The 22,500-nt window shown below is 35.5% G+C and overlaps 1 long non-coding RNA gene across 1 annotated transcript in view; it reads left to right on the forward strand.

Moving 5' to 3' along the window:
• The window catches only part of LOC149134909 (uncharacterized), a 246,121-nt gene that overhangs the window by 222,495 nt on the left and 1,126 nt on the right, over nt 1-22,500 (forward strand). The window contains exon 4 of the long non-coding RNA XR_016242099.1: nt 21,574-21,616. This is a non-coding gene — a long non-coding RNA (uncharacterized LOC149134909). The remainder of the gene's footprint in view (nt 1-21,573; nt 21,617-22,500) is intronic.

Here is a 22,500-nt window from a genome sequence, read left to right on the forward strand (position 1 = left end):
TCTAGCGGTTCGTGTGACCATTTAGAAGCGCCTTTATTTTTGCTGTACGCTTGTTGCTGTTTCTGTTGTTATTTTTGTTACTTTCTCTTGTCAATGTTGTTGTTTGTTCGCTATCTTTGCACGTGTCAACGCGATTCGGTGGCGACGCAACGTAACTGATTAACAGAACGAAACAAATGAGTAAAGAGACAAGTCAAAGGTTTTGGCGTCTGATTTGCTGAAAGGTGTCACTGAGAAATTACCGGCAAAACAAATATATTTTTCGAGATTGTAAGTAGTAGTAGTAGTAGTAGTAGTAATAGTTGCAGCAGCAACAACATGTACGAGAAAGCCCGCAATAAAAGTAAGATTATTGAATAATAATAATAATAATAATAATAATAATAGGTGCTTTGGCAGATGAACTGTACAGATAATTGGAAACAAAGTGGGCTACTACCCATTGAATAGAAAGGTGCTGGGGAACGGAGGATCAGCTCTAATTTGATAATCTAACTCTCAGGAAGTGCAAGAGAAGACATACAAACCTAAGCATGGCATGGGTTAACTATCGCGAAGCTTACGATGTGATACTACACTCCTGGATAAGAAGAACGATGGAAATGTTTGGAGTAGCAGAGAATATGAGAAGCCTTATATGAAATAGCATGAAATGGTGGAGAATGGAATTGACAGCAGGGAAGCAAGTACTAGGAGAGGTGAAAATCAAGAGAGGAATCTTCCAGGGGTACAGTGTTTCCCCACTGATATTCGTGCTGGGAATGAAGTCCTTGAGTGAAATACTACAGAAAACGAAGTTGGGAAGAGATAAAGAAAAATTAAAGCACTTGCTATACATGGACGACCTGAAGCTATTCACAAAAACTGAGGCAGAACTGGACAGCCTAGTCCAGTCTGTGCGGGTTTTCTCCAATGATATTAAGATGGAGGTTGGACTCACAAAATGTGCCACAATGGTGATGAGACGAGGAAGGTTTGCCAGTACAGAAGGTGTATGATTACCAAGTGGTGAAATGAAGAAGGTAATTGAACCTCAATCCAGTTTTAAATACCTGGGAATACTTGAGGCATATGGAATCAAACACCACCACATGAAGAAAAAGACAGAAAGAGTGTACCTACGGTGAGTGAGAAAAATATTGGATGAATGCCAGAAGCACAAAACTGAATGACAGAAACATAATTTCAGCAATAAACTCACGCGCAGTCGCAGTGGTCCGGTGTGGCGCTGGAGTCCTGAAGTGGACACAGGAGGAGCTGAAGGAGATGAACAAGAAGTCAAGTAAGCTCCTAACGATACATGGTGCCCATCATCCATGGGAAAACACTGATTGCCTATACATGAAGAGAGCAAATGGAGGAAGGGGACTGATAAGTGTGCAAGACTGCGTGCGTATCGAAATCGAGAATTTAATGAGATAGCTAACCGAAAGTAAGGAAACCTTGCTAGTAACAGTTAGGAACGAGGGAGTATTGAGAGCAGAGACAAAAGGGAAAACAAAGGAAGAAGTACAAAAAGGACATGAAGAAGAATTACGCAAGAAGGGACTACACAATCAATTCCATGCAGTCTCAACAGAAGTTGCTGGAAAAAATAAGTGAGATTGTCTGATGAAAGGAACCATAAAAAAAAAAGAGACCGAGTGCACTATACTGGCAGTGCAAGACCAAGCTTGGCCACGAACTTGAATTTCGACCTTAGGAATGAGCAGCTGCGCAGTATCTGCAATAGAGTGGATGAAATCATTGTCATATCACGAACGAATTCCCTACACTTGCCCAAAACCACTACAAGTTGAGGCGACACAAAAAGTGCTACATTGGAAACTGTGCGAAAAGTGGGCCTGAGAGAGAGGCAAGACGTGGTATGAGGACAAACCTCAGAGAGTGACGGAGTCGCAGACTAGCGAAATCCTCTGGGATTTTCCAATCCAAACAGATCAGATGCTAGAGCATAACCTAGTGGTGGTAGACAAGGTGACCACATATGCTATATAGTTGATGTTGCATGCTCCTTTGACCTAGGAATAGTCAAGTCGGAAGGAGAAAAGATAAATAAAAACAGCCCACTTAAGTACAAATAGCCCGGCTTTAAACTTGAACTCAGAACGTAGCGGCAGACGAAATACCACTAAGCATTTCACCCGGCGTGCTAACGTTTCTGCCAGCTCCCCCTGCCTTTAACATCATAAGTAGTGAATTAGAACAGGCAACGATACTGTCATGTCATGCTGGACACTGTTATGTCCTGTATTATAACGGCGTACTTCGCCGTTGGCCCAACTGGCTCGCACTGCGTGTCTGGACACGAACGGCGTTCCTCGCCGACTACCCCCACTCGTTGTAGTTGTCCACTATTTATTTCTAGTGGAACAGCACACTTCTCTCGCTTGGGAGTGTCAGCCACAACTGATTTATAACTAGTAAATGAATGAGCCTTAGTAACTAATTAATCGGAAACATATACGAAACTAATGAGGGATACAAAGATGAGAAATGTATTAATTTGATGAATTTTATTATGACTGTGTATATGTGAAGGGGCGTAGCTCAGTGGTTTGGGCATTCGGCTTAAGATCCCAAGGTCATGAGTTCTCTTCCCGGCAGCGGATTGTCCTTGAGCAAGATACTTTATTTCACGTTGCTCTGGTCTACTCACCTGGCAAAAATGATTAGTACCTGTAATTCAAAAGGAGCCAGCCTTGTCACATTCGGTGTCACTCTGAATAACCCCGCGAACTATATGAAAAGCTACACGTGACTGTAGAGTGCTCAGCCACTTGTAGGAGGTTCTATTGATCGCATCAACTGCATCATTCATCGTCCGAAACCGACGGAATGATTGTTTCCATGTCTAGCATCCATAGAAACTGTAGTGAGTTAGACCTGCTTCGGCTCGATCCGATCGTACAGAGACCTTAACTTCTCGCTGCATTTTCAAGAGAGAAAGACTCAAAAAAGTTATGTTAATCATACGGCAGAATGAAATGGCTCCGCCCACTCACGTGGTCGATGCAGCTGACCCTTTAATATTGCGAAGTGAAAGTTAATCACTTATTTGTGTAGCGTAAAATATTTAATTTTAATATTAAGTTCGGTAGATTGGTAAATTATTTGCAGTAAAGACAGAAACGAAATGAAACGGGTGTCTATGGGTATCTGTGTGCAGCGAGAGTATTTAGTGTGTGCGTATGTGCATGTACTTACACACACACTTATACTCCTGCACATATATATTTACACGTGCGCGCGCACACACACATACGCACAATATGTAAGTGTATGTGCATATATAGATACATACGTGTATATATACGTACATACAATAATATATATATACATATATATATATATATTTCAGTTCTCTATTTAAGAGATGAAGAACTATGTACATTATTTACATTATTTATATTTGACGGATATTTGTCCTCATCTTGTTTGTTGTTAACACAACGTCTCGGCTGATATACCCTCCAGCTTTCATCAGATGTCTTGGTGAAATTTCGAACCTGGGTTCTCATTTCTAAAGTATTTTTCGATGTTATTATTATTATTATTATTATTATTATTGAGTGAGAGAGCAGCGAATACCATCAAAGTGACACGGGTAAAATATACGAAGCCCAATATACCCATCATGACTACCCGTCTAATAAGGGTACACCAGGCACATGCATCGCAACCATATGTGCGTGACATGTTGATTTCATATCAAGATAAAAAACACATGACCTCGCAGGTGGGGCCCACTTAGAATTTTCTTCAGGTCGAGTATCCCATCCTGCTCAAAAGGTCCCTGAATAAGGTTTGTTTAAGGATGTTGAGCAAAACACCCATGTTTCCAAAGGTGAATTACTCAAACCCCAAAGAATTCCCCTCAACACATGGCTATGATCTTCTCCCGCTACTTCTACTCGTGATCAGAGATAGACATATCCTCAGCCATTAAGGGGCATGCTCAACTGGTTAAGGTCAAACCACTAACAAGCAAATCTGTGGTATTAAGCAGAATATTTGCAGTAACCCATCTTTTTATACCAAGACAAAACAATGTACATGATAACACTTCCAATCAATAATTAAGATCAGAAGCCATGAGAGCCACTGCCTGGTACTGCATCCGGGCATTTATTATTATTATTATTATTATTATTATTATATTCAGGTCACTGCCGGAATCGAACTCGGAATCTTGGTGTTAGTAGCCCGCGCTCTTAACCACAACGCCATATGCTCTGGTGTTAATAGCATGTGCTCTTAAGCACTACGCCATATGCCCGTGTGCATGTGGCGTAGGGCTTAAGAGCGCGGGCTACTAACCCCAAGTTTCCGAGTTCGATTCCAGGCAGTATATATATATATATGTATATATACATATATATATATATATATATATACATATATATATATATATATATATATATATATATATATATATATATATATATATATATATATATAAGAATGTGTGAATGCTGTATGAAATTGTCTATCAGTGAACCTCTGCGTGTTTGCATCGCCGTTTATTCGCCTTAACTTTAGAATCCCCCCACTTCCTATCATCTCCCTAAACATGAATCTCTCATGGTAACTGTAAGTCTATGTAATTTCATGTATTGTATCTTCCCCTCCCTTTTTTCCATATCTACCCAAAATACTTTTACCTACAACCTTAACGCCAATCCGTTTTCTGGTTGTATCAGTGAATTATGAGGCTACCATCCAAAATAAACTACTCAACACAATTCCTTTCACCACTTGTCCTCGCCCTCACACCATCTTAACCCATTTGCATAGCAATCCTGCTCACCCCTAAAAATTCCCTTAGCCTCAGGTTAATCTTTATTTTCATCTCTCCTTAAGATTTAAAATGCTAACTATATACTACTATCCACCAGGCAAATTCTTTGAACATTGATGCGAATAATTTTACCTGGGAGAACTCTTCATCGGGATGCTGGGATTCACGCTTGTAGCCTGTTTGTATATTACATGAACGTGATGATAGTTAATGTTGAAACGACTGTGGTTTATACCGCGGGTAACACTATCTTTTTATAGCACGAAGAGACGATTGCTAAAATTTTGGCAGCTAAGCTAAGCAGTTGTAAAAATGTTGGCAGCTCACCACTCCACACGCAAACACTCACACGCATGAACACATACACACACATATGCAAATATATATTTACACATCTATATGTGTATTCATCTAAGTATGTATGTATGTATGTATGTTATATATATATATATATATATATATATATATATATATATATACATCTCTCTCTCTCTCTCTCTCTCTATGTGTGTATATATATGTGTGTGTGTATATATATATGTATATATGCACGTATACATATATATACATACATATATATATATATATATATATATATATACATAAATTTACATATATTTATATTTCTTTTTTTCTCTCTCTCTCCCCTCTATCTATCTCTCTCTCTCTATATAAATATATATATGTATGTATATGTAAATATGCACACACACACACACACACACACACACACACATATAACCAGACATATAACAGTGTCTCTGTCCCACGTAACACAAGATGAAAAAATCTGATTAACTGGAATTTTTTCATGCGGTTAGTGATGGACATATCGTTAAAGACAACAGTCCTGTGATAAAGCAACCGGCATATTTCCATCTAATTAAATCTCATCAGCAACTCACATTGGGGTCCGTTTGTACAATTTAGAGATGATGAATACTAAGTTGAAACACTTCATTTGAGTGTAATCTATCGAATGGCTTAAAAGTAGTAAAGACATTCACGTCTAACGCTATTTGTTTTGCAGAACGAAAAGAGACGGGTTAATTCTACAGAAGGTATCTTTCGTAATGTTGTAATTAGAATACAAAACATCTCAGAAGAAACTTTTGTCTCAAAAGTGCAGAGAAAATCTCAATGAGACGAAGCCTTCTAAATCACAATATTATATACGGAATATTGTGTAATTATGTGTTCAGTAGGTAGAACACTCTCCAGGCACGCCTTTCCTTGCTCTGCCCGCCTTCGTATAACACACACACGTGTACGTGCGTACATATATATATATATATATATATATATATATATATATATGTGCTAGTGTGTGTATGCGCGTTTGTGTGTGTGTGTATGTATGTAAAAATACACCGCAGAGTATACATTTCAGAGCAAACAAAAAGCCGTTCAATACTGATTGTTGATGTAAAAAAAAAAAAGAATGACTCCTTTACTTACAAAATGTTAAAGGAAAACGTTGAGTAGAAACAAAATGATTGATGTATCTGTAAATAAAAGTCAATTATTTGGTTGGATTAAAGCCTCCAATGTCTTAATAGATTAGATGTATTGTAGGGATCTATAAGATGTTCATCGTTGAGCCATTCAGAAATATTTCAGCAAATCAGATTTATAGTGAAAATAAGAATTGCGTTGACTCATGGGTTCGATAAACTGAATACCAGTTGTGTATTGATTTTCATGTATTCTGATATATTCAAAACAACGTTTTTAGTATTTATAATACTCCAATTTTTCAAATCTCAAATATATTTAGAAAATATTGTAGCGGATTATTTTTATGCTTTTCTACACCTCCATTTTTATATATTAGTTTCTTTGATCGCTTAAGTTTGGACTAGATATGAAAATGAGAACAATGATCTGTGAAATTTCAGTTTCGTGTACGCAGGTTGAACCAGTTTGATTTAACAACGTCGCAATCTGGCCAACGCCAAATTACGTAATATGACCGAAAATCGACACTAAATATGATTTTACATAAAGTTGGTGTCACTATCGCATACCACAAGTTTCTTAGTATCTTAAGAAAGGGAAAGGCAATCTTAAAACAAGAAATAACACAACTAACAATGCTTCCCAAGGTTTTTATGTGCACCATATAACCGTCCATACAAGGTGGAGGACAGCGTAGAGCTGGATCTGAGACATTCAACATATATGAATGCATGTATTAATGTATGTACGTTACGTACGCATGTGTCTATTTATGTGCGTGTATGAGTCCATGTTTGTCTGTGTGTGTGTGTGTGTGCATATTTATCTATTTACCTATGTACATATATATGTTCCTCTCCTTCATTATATTTATACACACACACACATATATGCATGTATGTATGTATATTTGTATATAGTTACGAATATAATGAAATGTAGTATTGGTTTCAAATTTTGGCACAAGGCCAGCAATTTTTGGGAGGGGATATTTCGATTACATTGTCCCTGATGTTTAACTGGTACGTAATTTATCGACCTCGAAAGGATGAAAGGCAAAGTGAATCTGAATGGAATTTGAACTCAGAATACAAGTAGTACGCCGGACAAAATGCCTTGTGGCATTTTGTCCGGCGTACTAATGATTCTACCAGCTGACTGTCTTCAAAATATCTAATATGACTGTAAGCATATACACGCTAAATCAATAAAAAATGGTCTCTGAATTATGCAGATAATTATGTACATATATAAATACATACAAACAGACACACACACATACATACATACATACATACATACATACATATATATATATGTATATATATATATATATATATATATACATACATATATATATATGTATATATATATATATATATACTTACATACATACATACATATATACATGTATGTAAGCATGTCTTTGTTTATGAATTCATGTATGTAACTATCTGACATTCTATCAATATGCACACATACATACACATATGTATATACATATGTAAATATATATATATATATATATATATATATATATATATATATATATATATATATATATATAAACGGATCTGTTAATGGTATTATATAATACGCATAAATATAATTTATTAACCGAGCAATGATGATGATTGATGTCAGATCGTTTACGAAATTCATACTACTACTACTACTACTACTACTACTACTACTACTACTACTACTACCTTTACCATCTTCATGTTCTTACTAACAACTCCACCTCAATTGCAACAACTACGTCTAGCATAACCTGAAGCAGCGTCGCAATCACCGCCAGCACTGCTTCGTGTGCTGTCGCTGCCACCAGCACCGTTTCGACGAGAGAGAAAGACAGAATGATGTGCAGGAAATGAAATAATCTGGCATACAAGAACCGAAGAATCTAAGTTCTCCTTGAGATGTCTTTTATGTTATTGAAATGAGAAATAGAATTCTCAAGAGCTGATTTTTAAAACTGATTCATTTCAAGATCAACTAAACTATGGCAAATTTCTTCTGCGTTTTTTATTCATCAAATCTATTCTGGATCTAGATTCTTGCTTTATTTTCGTCAACGCACTATACAAATACAAATAAAAAGTGGGGGCGAATTCAAAAGCGACCAAGTCTTGGCAGACGTTCCAATAAATGAGCCTGGATGTGGTCGCTGAATCTACTAGATATTTCATCCGTCTCTCCCTCAAATCGCACTGTATAGTCTTTAACATATTTCAAACGAACCTAAAATGATACAGTGGCCTCATACAGAAAACATTTATTCACGATTTTACCAAATCAAGATTGAATCTGAAACGAAGCAACCAAAATAATAATAATAATAATAATAATAATAATAATAATAATAATAATAATACTTTATATCATAGGCACAAGGCCTGCAATTTGGGAGAGGTGAATAGTCGATCACATCGACTCCAGTACTCAGCTGGTACTTAATTTATCGACCCCGAAAGGATGTAAGGTAAAGTCGACCTCGGTGGAATTTGAATTCACAAGGTAGAGATGGGCGAAATACCGCTAAGCATTTAGTACAGCGTGCTAACGATTCTGCCAGCTCGCCGCCTCAATAATAATAATAATAATAATAATAATAACCTCACCCTTCTCCCCATAATTTTTCAAGTTCGCTACGTTGAACAAATTTGTTTCCAATTTAGGAACGAGGCCACCAATTTCAAGAGGAGGGAGGAATCGGTTCCATCAATCCTAGTACTTGTACTTTATATGAATGACCTCGAAAAGATAAACGGAAAAGATGACTTTTGTATTTGAACTCAGAATGTATAGAGGAAGAACAAATATAACAAGGGATATTTCCGACACATAGACGTTTTTGCTAACTCAACGCTGTAAATAATAAAACAATAGCTTTTAAATCTGGCACAAGGCCAGTAATTTAAGAGGTGGGGTTTCATTAATTACAGCACTCATCTCATATTTAATTTTATTGAAGCCGGAAGGATGTAAGGCGAATTTCATCTTGGTCGGATTTGAACTCAAAACATAAGGAGCCGCAACAAATTCTGCATCACTACTACTACTACTACTACTACTACTACTACTACTACTACTACTACTACTACTACTACTACTACTACTACTACTACTACTACTACTACTACTAATAATAATAATAATAATAATAGTAATAGTAATAATAATAATCATGAAGGACTGGCACGTGATTTATTGACTCCAAAAGGACGAAAGAATAATTCTACCTCGACGTAATTTGAACTCAAACGATAACAGCTCAGAGTAAATACTACAATGATAAGAATAATAACAATAACAATAATAATAATAATGAGAAAAAGAAGAAGAATAACAACATCAATCTTCGTGTTTGGTCAAAGACATTTTAAGGCACATTTATATTAAAACTAAACGAGCATTACTACGCCAGCCAGTATGACATGGTGAATCTAGCATCGGTTTGGATATTATACCTCACCAGATATCTTTTTATGATTCCATGTTTCTCTAAACGACATTTTCTGGGAGGAGCGTCAACGCATTAGAATACTTATGGACATAATCACTTACGAGAGTGTATTATTGAAAATAGCATCATCAAAGTGATGGACTGCTTAGTTGTTGCTCTGACGTGGCTGCTGTAAATCTCACATCATTTACCTAACAAGATTCCACTTGGTTTTAATTTCCACGGTCGTCTCTGCCATTTGTTGCTGGATAGCAATGATGGATGAAAACTTTTCCATTTTTTTTATTGAGTCTACGTTACAGATTAGTCATCCATCCATCATCTTTCTTATCATCGTCGTCATCATCGACAAAGTCTTCCTCCTCCTCCACCTGCTTCTCATTACCACCACCACCACCACCACCATCATCATCATCATCATCATCACCATCATGAGCACGAATATCCCCGTTATCATTATCCCCATCACCATTATCGCCATCACTCGCATCATGGCGGTGACGGTGCCGGCCATGATTGATTAGGAGATGATGACGACGATGATGACGATGATGACGATGAAGGCTTTAATGCTGCTGTCGGAAATTTTGTGTTGATGATGTTGATGATTAATAATGATAATAGAGTTAGATTATTGACGGATTGTGATGATGATGATGAGGATGAGGATGATGATGTTGATGATGATGATGATTATGATGATGGTGATGATTATGATGAGGATGATGCCGATGATGATGCCGATGATGATGACGATGATGATGAGAAGGATTATGATAATGATGAGGATGATGATGATGATGATGATGATGATGAGAAGGATGATGATGACAATGATTGTGATCGTGAGGAAGATGGAAAGGTGATTAACCTGTAAGTTAGATTCAATTATAAAACTGCTTCCATCGTTACCCTGCCACAGCATTGCCATTTAAGAATTTCATGTCTGCAAATATAATAACCTCCATCTTGAAATAGACACGCTATAACATGTTTAAAGTTTACAAACAATAATGCCTGAACAATATTGCGCAGATCTTATCATGGCCGTCTTCTCGAACGCCCCTGGCTATTCTTACAGTGAATCTTTTGACGTCTTTCAGAAGTGGGTGTGCACCTTTACAATACACACGTTATATTATAAATCTTAGCCCCAGAGTAATATTTCTAGGTTACAACCAAACTTTTGTCTTCAACTCAATCTCTTACGCCACATCTCGCATTCACACGATTTGTCCAATTACTTTCACGCAATTATTGGCAATAGTTTCCTTCTCCCGAAACACAATTGCCATGTTAACACCATTCTTCACCAACACTCAAAGTAAACTAAAGCTCCCCATCACTCAAAGTAAACTAAAGCTCCCCATCACATTCAATTAGTTCACTGTTTTAACAATTGTCGCATCAGCCTTCATAGTACAATCAAAACACACCTAAACCATCCTATCTTTTATCTTGACTTATGCAACTCCACATTGCTCGTATATGTTACACCTTCCACCTAATGCAACTACACTTTGCTCGTATATCAGTTTATGCATCTATTAAGAAACTACCACTCCATTTTTAATGACACTCCATTTGCTTATTTTACACTGCAATTCTTCGTGCGCCATGCCTACAGGCATCTGTGATCATATACCCCTACGTCCACACTTCGTCCTCTGTTTTCTGTGTTTATTTCATTTTGTTTTCAATTTACTGAGTGTCTCTTGGTGCTGGAGATGATATCCAATGAAGAAACTTTCTCTCCTTATTTTCACAATTTATTCTTACAGAAATTTATTTCGCTCTTTGAAGTTATCTGCAACACCTAACCGACGATAAATTGTTTTTATTTATCCATCAAAAGAGAGCGTTGGGTGATATAATCAATTAGTTATTCAGAATTTGTTTAGTTACAGTCTGTCATCGAAATTTAAGTTTATAAGGCTTTTTTCAAAAATGATCATAAAGGAAGTGGTGTTCATTTTGTATCGTTATTGATACTGCCGAGAATAGCATTATGTCATTCAATCCGAAGTAAAAGAAAATACATCTTTGATTCATTCATAATTTGATTCATGAGTCAATTAAAAAATGTAATTAATCATCATTATTCTTTTGTTATTAAAATAGAGACACCATTGTGTAGATAAAGTATATATACATAAATGCACATACACATATAGATACACATATGTATAAATATAAAAATACATGTAAATACACAAATATATGCATACAATCATATATGTATATAAGCTTATATGTATGCATATATATGTATATATATAAGTATTGGAAACACACACACGCGTTCATATATATATATATATATATATATATATATATATATATATATATATACATACAATTCTATAGAAATTCTCAGATAAATATCCTTGACATAAGCACGTCTAGTTATCTTCCAACAATCAGATGAGGCACGCCATCCTATAATCGATATATATATGCTCACTAGTGTAACCCGTCTTTAATACTCTGTATCTCCCTGTCTGTATACTTCTCTCTCGTCTTCGTCCTTTGTCTCCTCTTACTCTCTATATAAATATATACACATATGTATGCATATATTTATGATTATATATATATATATATATATATATATATATATATATATATACGTATATATATGTATGTATATATATATATACGTATATATATACGTATATATATACGTATATATATGTATGTATATATATATATACGTATATATATGTATATATGTATGTATATATGTATATATGTATATACGTATATATATGTATATATGTATGCATATATATATATATACGTATATATATGTATATATGTAAGTATATATATATACGTATATATATGTATATATGTATATATATATATATATACGTGTATATATGTATATATATATATATACGTGTATATATGTATATATATATATATACGTATATATATATATATATGTATATATATATACGTATATATATGTATATATGTATGTATATATATACGTGTATATATGTATGTATATATATATACGTATATATATGTATTTATGTATGTATATATATATATACGTATATATATGTATATATGTATGTATATATATATATATGTATATATGTATGTATATATATATATATGTATATATGTATGTATATATATATATATGTATATATGTATGTATATATATATATACGTATATATATGTATGTATATATATATATATACGTATATATATGTATATATGTATGTATATATATATATACGTATATATATGTATATATGTATGTATATATATATATACGTATATATATGTATATAGGTATGTATATATATATATTTACATATATATACATATACGTATATATGTGTATATATATATATATGTGCGTGTGTATATATATATATATATATATATATATATATATATGTGTGTGTGTGTGTGTGTGTACATACATATATTTATATATATAGGTATAAATAGATGCATTACACATGAATGGATACATGTATACATATACGCACAGGCATATAGTTATAAACGAAAGTGTACGAATGTGTGTATTTATGGACATATGCACCTCGTGTTTGTGTGTATGTGTATGTGTATTGTATATCGTTTGTGTGTTTTTCTGTATATTCGTGCTTACGCGGATAATTCGAAGGCACAGGAACAAAATACAATCTAGCCAGAGAATATGATGCATTTACTTAATATTTGCATACATACATACATGCATAAATATATATACATACATACACACACATACACTCGCGCACACACAATCATATATGTTTGCATATATATATATATATATATATATATATATACGGTAGAGATTATGCAAAGGTCGGAACGATCAATGGAACAGAAAACAAAGAGAAAAATATTCTAGAGTCTTTAGTTTCATTGTTTTTTTTTTTATAAGAGCTTGGCGAAGGTGAGAGTGAATGAGAAAGAGAGTGAAGAAGACGCAGAGTAAAATGAGAGAGAAGCGGCGGCAGTAGGGGGTGCCACACACACACATATATATATATATATATGTGTGTGTGTGTGTGTGTGTGTGTGTGTGTGTGTGTGTGTGTGTGTGTGTGTATAGGGTTCATATATACGAAAATAGAAAATACTAGTCGTTGAGGTCAAGTGCTGTGTTATGTTGTTAGCGAACAGTAACCAATGCAATCCGGCAGAAGAATAAATACAGAAAGAGAGACAAGAAAATATGATTTCTATAAGAGTAGCTTGGGGAATTGAGACCGTATAAAACTGGTACGTGACAAGTAGAGAACGAAAGACAAACGCTATTCACACACACACACGTATATATATATATATATATATATATATATATATATATATATATATATATATATGTTGTGTGTGTGTGTGTGCATCTGTTTGTTTGTCTCGGTATGTGTGTACAGAATAGAAGAACCTATACAATGCACGCTTTTCTAAATGGGTGTCTCGTTCCTGTACCATTGAGGACTTGTCTCCAGTATTGTTCGTGTTATTGTATTGTAATGTATTTTATGATTGAAATAATTTTTCTTTACTTTTTGCTGGCTTGTTCACCATCTTTTCTTCTACAATTCAGTATTACTTCTTGTTAGAGTCAACGAAAGCTTTTTATAGTGACATGTACACACACACACACACATATGCATGTGTACGTGTGCGTGTGTGTGTGTGTGTGTCTATCTGCTTGTCTGTAGGTGGGTGTGTACGTATGGAGAACAAACACTTTTTACATTCAGTATATAGTTTTATCTTTTAATGTACCTATTTAACTGCCTTTCTGTCGCTCTCTATTTCTCTCTCTATGCATCTAACCCTCCCCCGACATATATACACAAATATATACGCCTATACAAGCTTGCACATAAAGTGTTTGTGTCTACGAAGCCAGACCACACACAATCCAATAATACACTCAAATGTCATAGAACTGTTTCTTGGGTTGCATCAACCAAATTCTCATTGACCATCATGGTTCAGTTTTGAATCAATCTTTCTGATATTGATAAATTTTGTTGTGCAGTGGATAAAGTATTGGATTAACTATCATTAGTTCGGTAGTTTGATTCTTTAGCGCGGGAAATTTAATTCACACCATGCTGGGCACATCGGAAATCAGAATGATCTACTGTCTTACGAACCGATGAGATTTTTCCCTCAATTGTTATCTCAAATATTTAGACACACAGACTTACACATGCATAGACTTACACTAAGGTTCTTTATGCATCTACATATATGTGACCGTATAACACACAAAAAACACACACACATTTATATATATATATATATATATATATATATATATATATATATATATATATATATCAGGTTATTGAGAATGAAATATCTGATTTTGAACTGAAAGTTTATTTTATTTTATCGCAACAAAAAGCAATGCAGTTAATCAAAGTATGCACCTAAATTATCAACACAATTTTGCCAATTTTATCGGTAGCTAATTTATGCCAGCAGCGAAGAATGCTGGAGAGCAAGAGGTGATGAAACCACGAAAAGCTGTTTTTGCATCTTCTTCAGATTTGAAGTTTTTTCCTTGCAAAAACTTGTCTAATACCTGGAAAACATGATAGTCAGCTGGTGCAAGGTCTGGTGAATACGGTGGATGACAGAGTACTTCTAAGTTCAGTTCCTGTAACTTGAGTAGCGTTCTATATGCAATATGTGGCCGTGCATTGTCTTGCAAGAGAATTGCCCTGTCTCTATTGACCAATCTCGGTTGCTTAATTGCAAGTTCACTCATCATTTCATCCAATTGGTTGATGTATACATCCACTGTAATTCACTTAGCAGGTCTCATGAAGCTGTAGTGGACGATATCTGCGCTGGACCACCAAACAGACACCATTATCTTTGGTGAATATTCTTTTTTGGATTGTTTTGGCACTTCGTCTCTATCCAACCACCGTGCAGAACGCTTGCTATTGTTGGAAAGAATCCATTTTTCATCACACGTAACAATACGATGCAAAAATGGTTCGCTTTTATGCCGTGACAGCAAAGAACAGCAACTTTCAAGACAACGTGTCATTTGATGATCGTCCAGTTCGTGTATAGTGGGTGCTTTTACGTGCCACCGGCACAAGGGCCAGTCAGGTGGTACTGGCAACGGCCACGCTCAAATGGGTGTTTTTTTACGTGCCACCTGCACAGGAGCCAGTCCAGCGGCACTGGCAAAGACCTCGCGCGAATGTTTTTCACGAGCCACCGGCACGGAAGCCAGACAGCTGCTCTGGCAATGATCACGCTCGGATGGTGCTGTTAGCGCCCCAGTGGCACGGGTGCACACACAGGCCTACACGCTCACATAGTGTCTTGGGCTAACATGCACGGTATGAACTAAAAGGATGTTAATTATAATTACAATGTTAGTGAAGTAAATATTATTACCTTTAATGAGGTAACTCTTTCCAAATTAAAATACAGAACTAACTCTAAATTCCAAATTAAATAAAATTTCAATAAACTGGATTATTGAATCGTGTGTCAGGCTTTTGACGATAAGTGGAGGAACGGCAAATATCGGGTCATCAGTGAAGTGTTATGTAACCATTACTCAACTGGTCCAAAATGAATAAATGACATCTATTAATCACTGAGATTTGCAGGATAAAATTAATGTTGATCTAAGTTTTTGAACCTGCAAATACACTATAGCGGTCATGATTCCGTTTGTGTATAACTGTGGGAAACGAAAAGCGGTTAGCCACGCAGTTACCTGCTTAGGTTTGAAAATAACGATGTTTGTACCAATTAGCGATCCCTAAACATAGAGCCATGTAGCCACCCACTTTTGCGTTTTCTGAAAGTACAATCAAACGAAGTTGCTCTCGCTAAATAGAACCCTTGCGTTCAAAGTTTTAAGAAAAATACACCTCGTTGCATATTGAATATTTGACTTTGTCAAGGTGGCCAATTATCAGGGCAACGGACGCAGTATGGCGCAGCTATTCCGGGTTATTTCATTCTGAGTTCAAATCCCAACAAGGTCGACTTTACTTTTCATCCTCCTTGGGTTGCACTAAAAAATAACCAGTTTATAGTAACGAAATGGTGGAGTCGTCAGCGTATCAGGCAAAATGCCTTTTGGTATTTACTTTATATTATTCTGTTCTGTGTGCCCTACATGCCTGGTATGCTTAACACCAAACATGGCCTTCATTGCCGTTCGTGGAGACCATTCTGGAGCAATCATTTGGGCGAATCTAATGGAGGGTTTGACCACATATTTTCATCTTCCATTTCCCATTAGTTTCCCATTGTTCTGCTACTTATTTCAGTTATTTGACTGCGGCCATGTTGGACCCCAGTTGAAGCGTTTTTGTCGAGTAATTCAACGCCAGGACTTATTTTTAAGCCTAGTGCGTATTGTATCGGTCACTGACCAAACCGTTAAGTTACAGGAACATAAACAGACTAACACCGATAGTTAAGTGAGGGGGAGAAACACAGTGACACACGCACATAAACATATACATACATGTATATACGGTGGGCTTCATTCAGTTTCCGTTTACTAAATCCACTCACAAAGCTTTGCTCAACCCGAGGTTATAGTAATGTGTCACGCAGTGGGACTGAACCCGGAGCCTCGTGGTTAGGAAGCAAACGTGTTAAACGTCCCTACGTCGAAACCGATAGAAGAATCCATACACATACACACATAGTCATATGTATATGTATGACACGTGTGTATGTGTGTGTATATATATATATATATATATATATATTGAGAGATTGTCAATCCGTGCAAAATACTTCATAAGCTCACTGTTAGCATGCCAGGCCAACAAAATTAGTTAGATTAGTGAAAACTTCCGAGTAATGTTTTGGTAGTGTCCCAATTTATGGCTCATCACCATTCTATATTGCAAATCCATGGATGGGCTCCAGACAAACTGGTTTATATACAAGAGTGATATATAAGAAACAAGTTAAAAATAATGGTCGTTACATATTATTCGTTTATGGGAGCAAATTTGACTTACAGCTGTTTCCAGTAGTCATTATAAGTACATTATAGGTAGGTTTACCCAATTGGTCTATTGATCAATTAAGGTAAATTGAAGTGATGCTCTGACGAAAGTAGCATTAATTTTCTTAGTTTGTTCAATTTACCTCAGTTGATCAATAGATCAATTGAGTAAATATACCAGTAACGTACCTATGATGACTACTGGAAACAACTGTAAGCCAATTTTGCTCTAATGAAGGAATTATATATAATGGTTATTATTTTTTATTTGTTTCTTTTTGATTTGTATATATGCATACACACACACATCCATACGTATATAAGTATATGTATATATGTGGAAGTGGAAGCGCAATGGCCCAGTGGTTAGGGCAGCGCACTAGTAGTCGGAAGATCGCGGTTTCGATTCCCACACCGGGTGTCATGAGTGTTTATTGAGCGAAAGCACCTAAAGCTCCACGCGGCTCCGGCAGGGAGTGGTGGCGAACCCTGCTCTATTCTTTCCCCACAACTTTTTCTCACTCTTTCTTCCTGTTTCTCCTGTACCTGTATTTCAAAGGGCCAGCCTTGTCACACTCTGTGTCACACTGAATCTCCCCCGAGAACTACTTTAAGGGAACACGTATCCGTGGAGTACTCAGCCACTTGCACGTTAATTTCACGAGCAGGCTGTTCCGTTGATCGGATCAACAGGAACCCTCGTCGTCGCAACCGACGGAGAGCCACAAAATATAAGTGGAAGATTATGTTATCTAATATGTCCTTCCGCTTTTCAAGATGGCGCATGCAACTTGAGGGAGGTTTAACTAATATTTATAGCAAGTTGGCTGACCACGATGAAGCATCTTGGCTCGAAATTTTAAAGATTTATCCTGTAGGAGAGGTGAAGAAAGGTAGACAAAATTCAATCAATGAAAGCATTATTGGCAGCCGACACAGAATCTACTAAATATAGATTGATGGAGTTATGTTGTAGTCTATCAGGTAGGAGCAAAAAATAACATTTAAGACACTAACACTAATCAATAGTGTATTTATATATGTTAGTTCTTGTAGTCTTGGGAAGATAAAACTAATTGTATTTAAATGCTATGATATTGTAACAAACAGTTAGTTACTTTGTTAAAATATTTATAAGTTCATCGATGGTGCCGAGATAAATAATTTTACCATCAGCATCAGGGAGTCCAGTAACTAATGGAGGTGGTCTGTAGCTGAGGTTTTGGCTTAGAAGCAGAGTCTCTTGTCAAAAAGTATGCACGAAGGGTTTCGCTTGCATGTTGTAGACCACGTTTTCTGAGTATTAGACAGCACACGCACACAAGTGTATGATGAAGAGACAGGGTTTCGCTTCCACGCTATACCTCGGTTTATTGGCAGATCTAAAGGCACTTATGTGCAAATACACACGCGCACACGGACAGAAATGTGTGTGTTTAGGCGTGAATAAAACACCGCACACGGATTGGACATGTTCATCCGTATTCGTATATCTTTTGCCTATTACTTGTTTCAGTGACTTGACTGAGGCCATGCTGCAGCACCACTTTGAAAAGTTTTAGTCAAACAAATAGAGCGCAGCATTTTATTATTTGTTTTTTTTTTTTACTTTTTAAGCCGGTGTCTGGCATTTATTTAATCAGTCCCTTTCGTCGAACTGCTAGTGACGGAGAAGTAAACACAACAATACCGGTTGTCAAGTGGCTGTGTGGAACAAACAGTCACAAAGACACAGGCTCATAAATACACACACACACACACACACACACACACACACACACAGATCAAGATGGGAAGGATGACTTCCCTTTGAAAATACAGACAGGACACATATTTGTGTCAATAGCCAGCTGGAGGAGGTGTTCTCCTTGGGCTAATAGCAACTGTAACATCCACCCTTAGGGGTCAGCCACATTTAAGTTGCAAATATACTTCACCTTGTCGTGCAGTTACTGTTAATACCTCGTTCAGAGATTTAACATATATATATATATATATATATATATATATATATATATATATATATATATTTGTATATATATATACATACATACATACCACCATACCACACACCACACCACATCACACCACCCCGCAAACACGCACACGTCAAGGTCACTAGCCCCATCCACACACACATACACGCTCTCACATACACACGCACGGGCACCTTCGTTTTGGGATTACCTAACTTGTTTTATCTCCCCTTCTTCCTAGCTCTCCTGTCTGACCACCTCTGTCCGGCATTCACTATGATTGACAGCTAGCCACTAAACCTTTTTTATTTCCTCTCCTGTTTATTTCTGTGTTCCTTTTTGTCGAAGAGCGTAGGCTCGAAGCGTAAAATACTTTCTCATTTCCCGAGCGTTAAACTAATACATCTGTTCGTTGTTTACACACCCGTCTTCGTCTTTTGTTTTGTTTCGTTTTATTTTGTAAATTCCAACTATACATATATATATATATATATATATATATATATATATATATATATATATGTACACACACACACACACATATATATTTATAATTATTTATTTTTACTGATAGTAAGCAAGTATAATCAAGAAAAAGGCGGGAACTTAATTTAAAAACCACTTGTATATTCTGGACAGGTACTGGTGTAGGGGCTCTAGAAAAAGGAAAAAAAACCAAAGAAAAAAATTAAATACCTTTATATCTTTTTATGTTTTTTAATCTTGTTCCTTGTTTCAGTTTGCGGCCAAACTGGGGTACTCAGCATTAAATAGAAAATTAAACGACCGAACTGACGCGTACGTTTCTCCAAAAAAAAAAAAGTGCTTGTGTCGGTCCATATGCATTAACAAAAGTTTCTAGAAGTAACAGGCAAATCTCACTGGGATTTCACTCTACCACCTGTAAAAAGAAGGCTGTGATGAACCAACGTGATGAGAATTTGCGGGAGTTGGGATCAGGTCAGGGACTTGCTAGAAACATCAAATTCTTTAGTTCACAGCATAACATTTTTATTTAAAAAACACACACAAAAGTAACAACAAAAACAAAGTGATGTTAAATAAATGTAACCAAGAAAATACTAAATACAGTTCAATATTTAAGAGATGAGGAATTATGTACATTATTTACATTATTTAAATTTGACGGATATTTGTCCTCATTTTGTTTGTGGTTAACACAACGTTTCGGCTGATATACCCTCTAGCCTTCATCAGATGTCTGGGAGAAATTTCGACCGGGCATATGGCGTAGTGGTTAAGAATGCAAGCTACTAACCAGAAGATTCCGAGTTATATTCCAGGCAGTGACCTCAGTAATAATAATAATAATAATGATAAGAGCGAAAAATACCTTAGGAATGAGAATTATATGGTGAGCTTCCCGGTAGTTTCGACTTGTAAATTTAGTGACAAAGCATTGGCCCGACCGAGGTGCAGCAGCTTGTGTTTGAACACGAAGCGTCAGAGTTATTGGAGAAACGGACTTCTTAACCACACAGCCAAATGCAACAGAACATTTTTGTAGAAGTCACGCTCATGTCAATAAATAAGCGTCCCCAGCCAACCTCGTGGCAACTTTCACATCAGAGATACTGCAAGTTAGGTTTCAATAAGTGCTGCTGCGTGTGAAGAGTACAAGAGAAGAACCTCTCATCACGCAACCATGATATCATTGCAATCGGATTATTCAACCCAAGAAAGACTCAAATACGCAATGAAATAAAAATAGAATTCTTATATAAATTTCCCAAAATAATTTTTTAATAAACAACAACAATAACAAATAAGGAAACCAAGATTTATTTTGATTTTTTTCTTCACTTCTCTCTGTCAACCACCAATCATTTTTGATATCTTTGTAACCAGGAGCGGCGAGCAGAGGATCCGTGTGTTTGTCAAGTGTGACTAGGTAGGCCTTTTATGCAAGATTCTTGACATTTCACATTAATTATAGTTCTGTTCCATGACGGAAAAAATAAAAAGGAGCAAAAAAAAAAACGGGTGAGGGGAAGAAAAAAAGTAAAGCTACATGCACAATGTGTGTGTGTGTGTGTATATACGTGTAGGTGTGCAAATGTGTAAGTAATATATGGTATATATGTTTTGATATGTATGCACTTTATCTCATTCTGACTAATGGAAATACATACACGCATACATATACATGTACGTTTGTATGCATATATATTTGCGTGTGTGTGTGCGTGCGTATATGTATATATATATTCATACATATATATATATATGTATATATCTATATATACATATATATTTATGTATACGTACATATATATATGTATATGTATATATATATATATGCATGTACTTATATGTATAAATGTATATTCATATATACAGAAAATACATTTATATATATGTATGTGTATATATATATATATATATATATATATATATATATATATATATACATATATATGTACCTGTATCCGTACGGACATGATGAACATACATATATTTGACATATTTCAGATAAATCGATTGCATATATTTAAATGAGTGAATGTGGGAGTGTTTTCTCCTGTTAACAAGAACACACACATGCAAACACAAACCCGTGCACACACATAGTTACATGCATAGACACACACACACACACACACACACACACACACATATATAAATATATATTATATATGTATATGTATAATATATATATATATATATATATATATATATATATATATATATGTCAATATATATATATATATATATATATATATATATATATATACTTGTATGTATAATATATATATATATATATATATATATACA

Source organism: Octopus bimaculoides, chromosome 6, assembly GCF_046866305.1.
Source record: "Octopus bimaculoides isolate indiv1 chromosome 6, ASM4686630v1, whole genome shotgun sequence".
Classification (NCBI taxonomy): domain Eukaryota; kingdom Metazoa; phylum Mollusca; class Cephalopoda; order Octopoda; family Octopodidae; genus Octopus; species Octopus bimaculoides.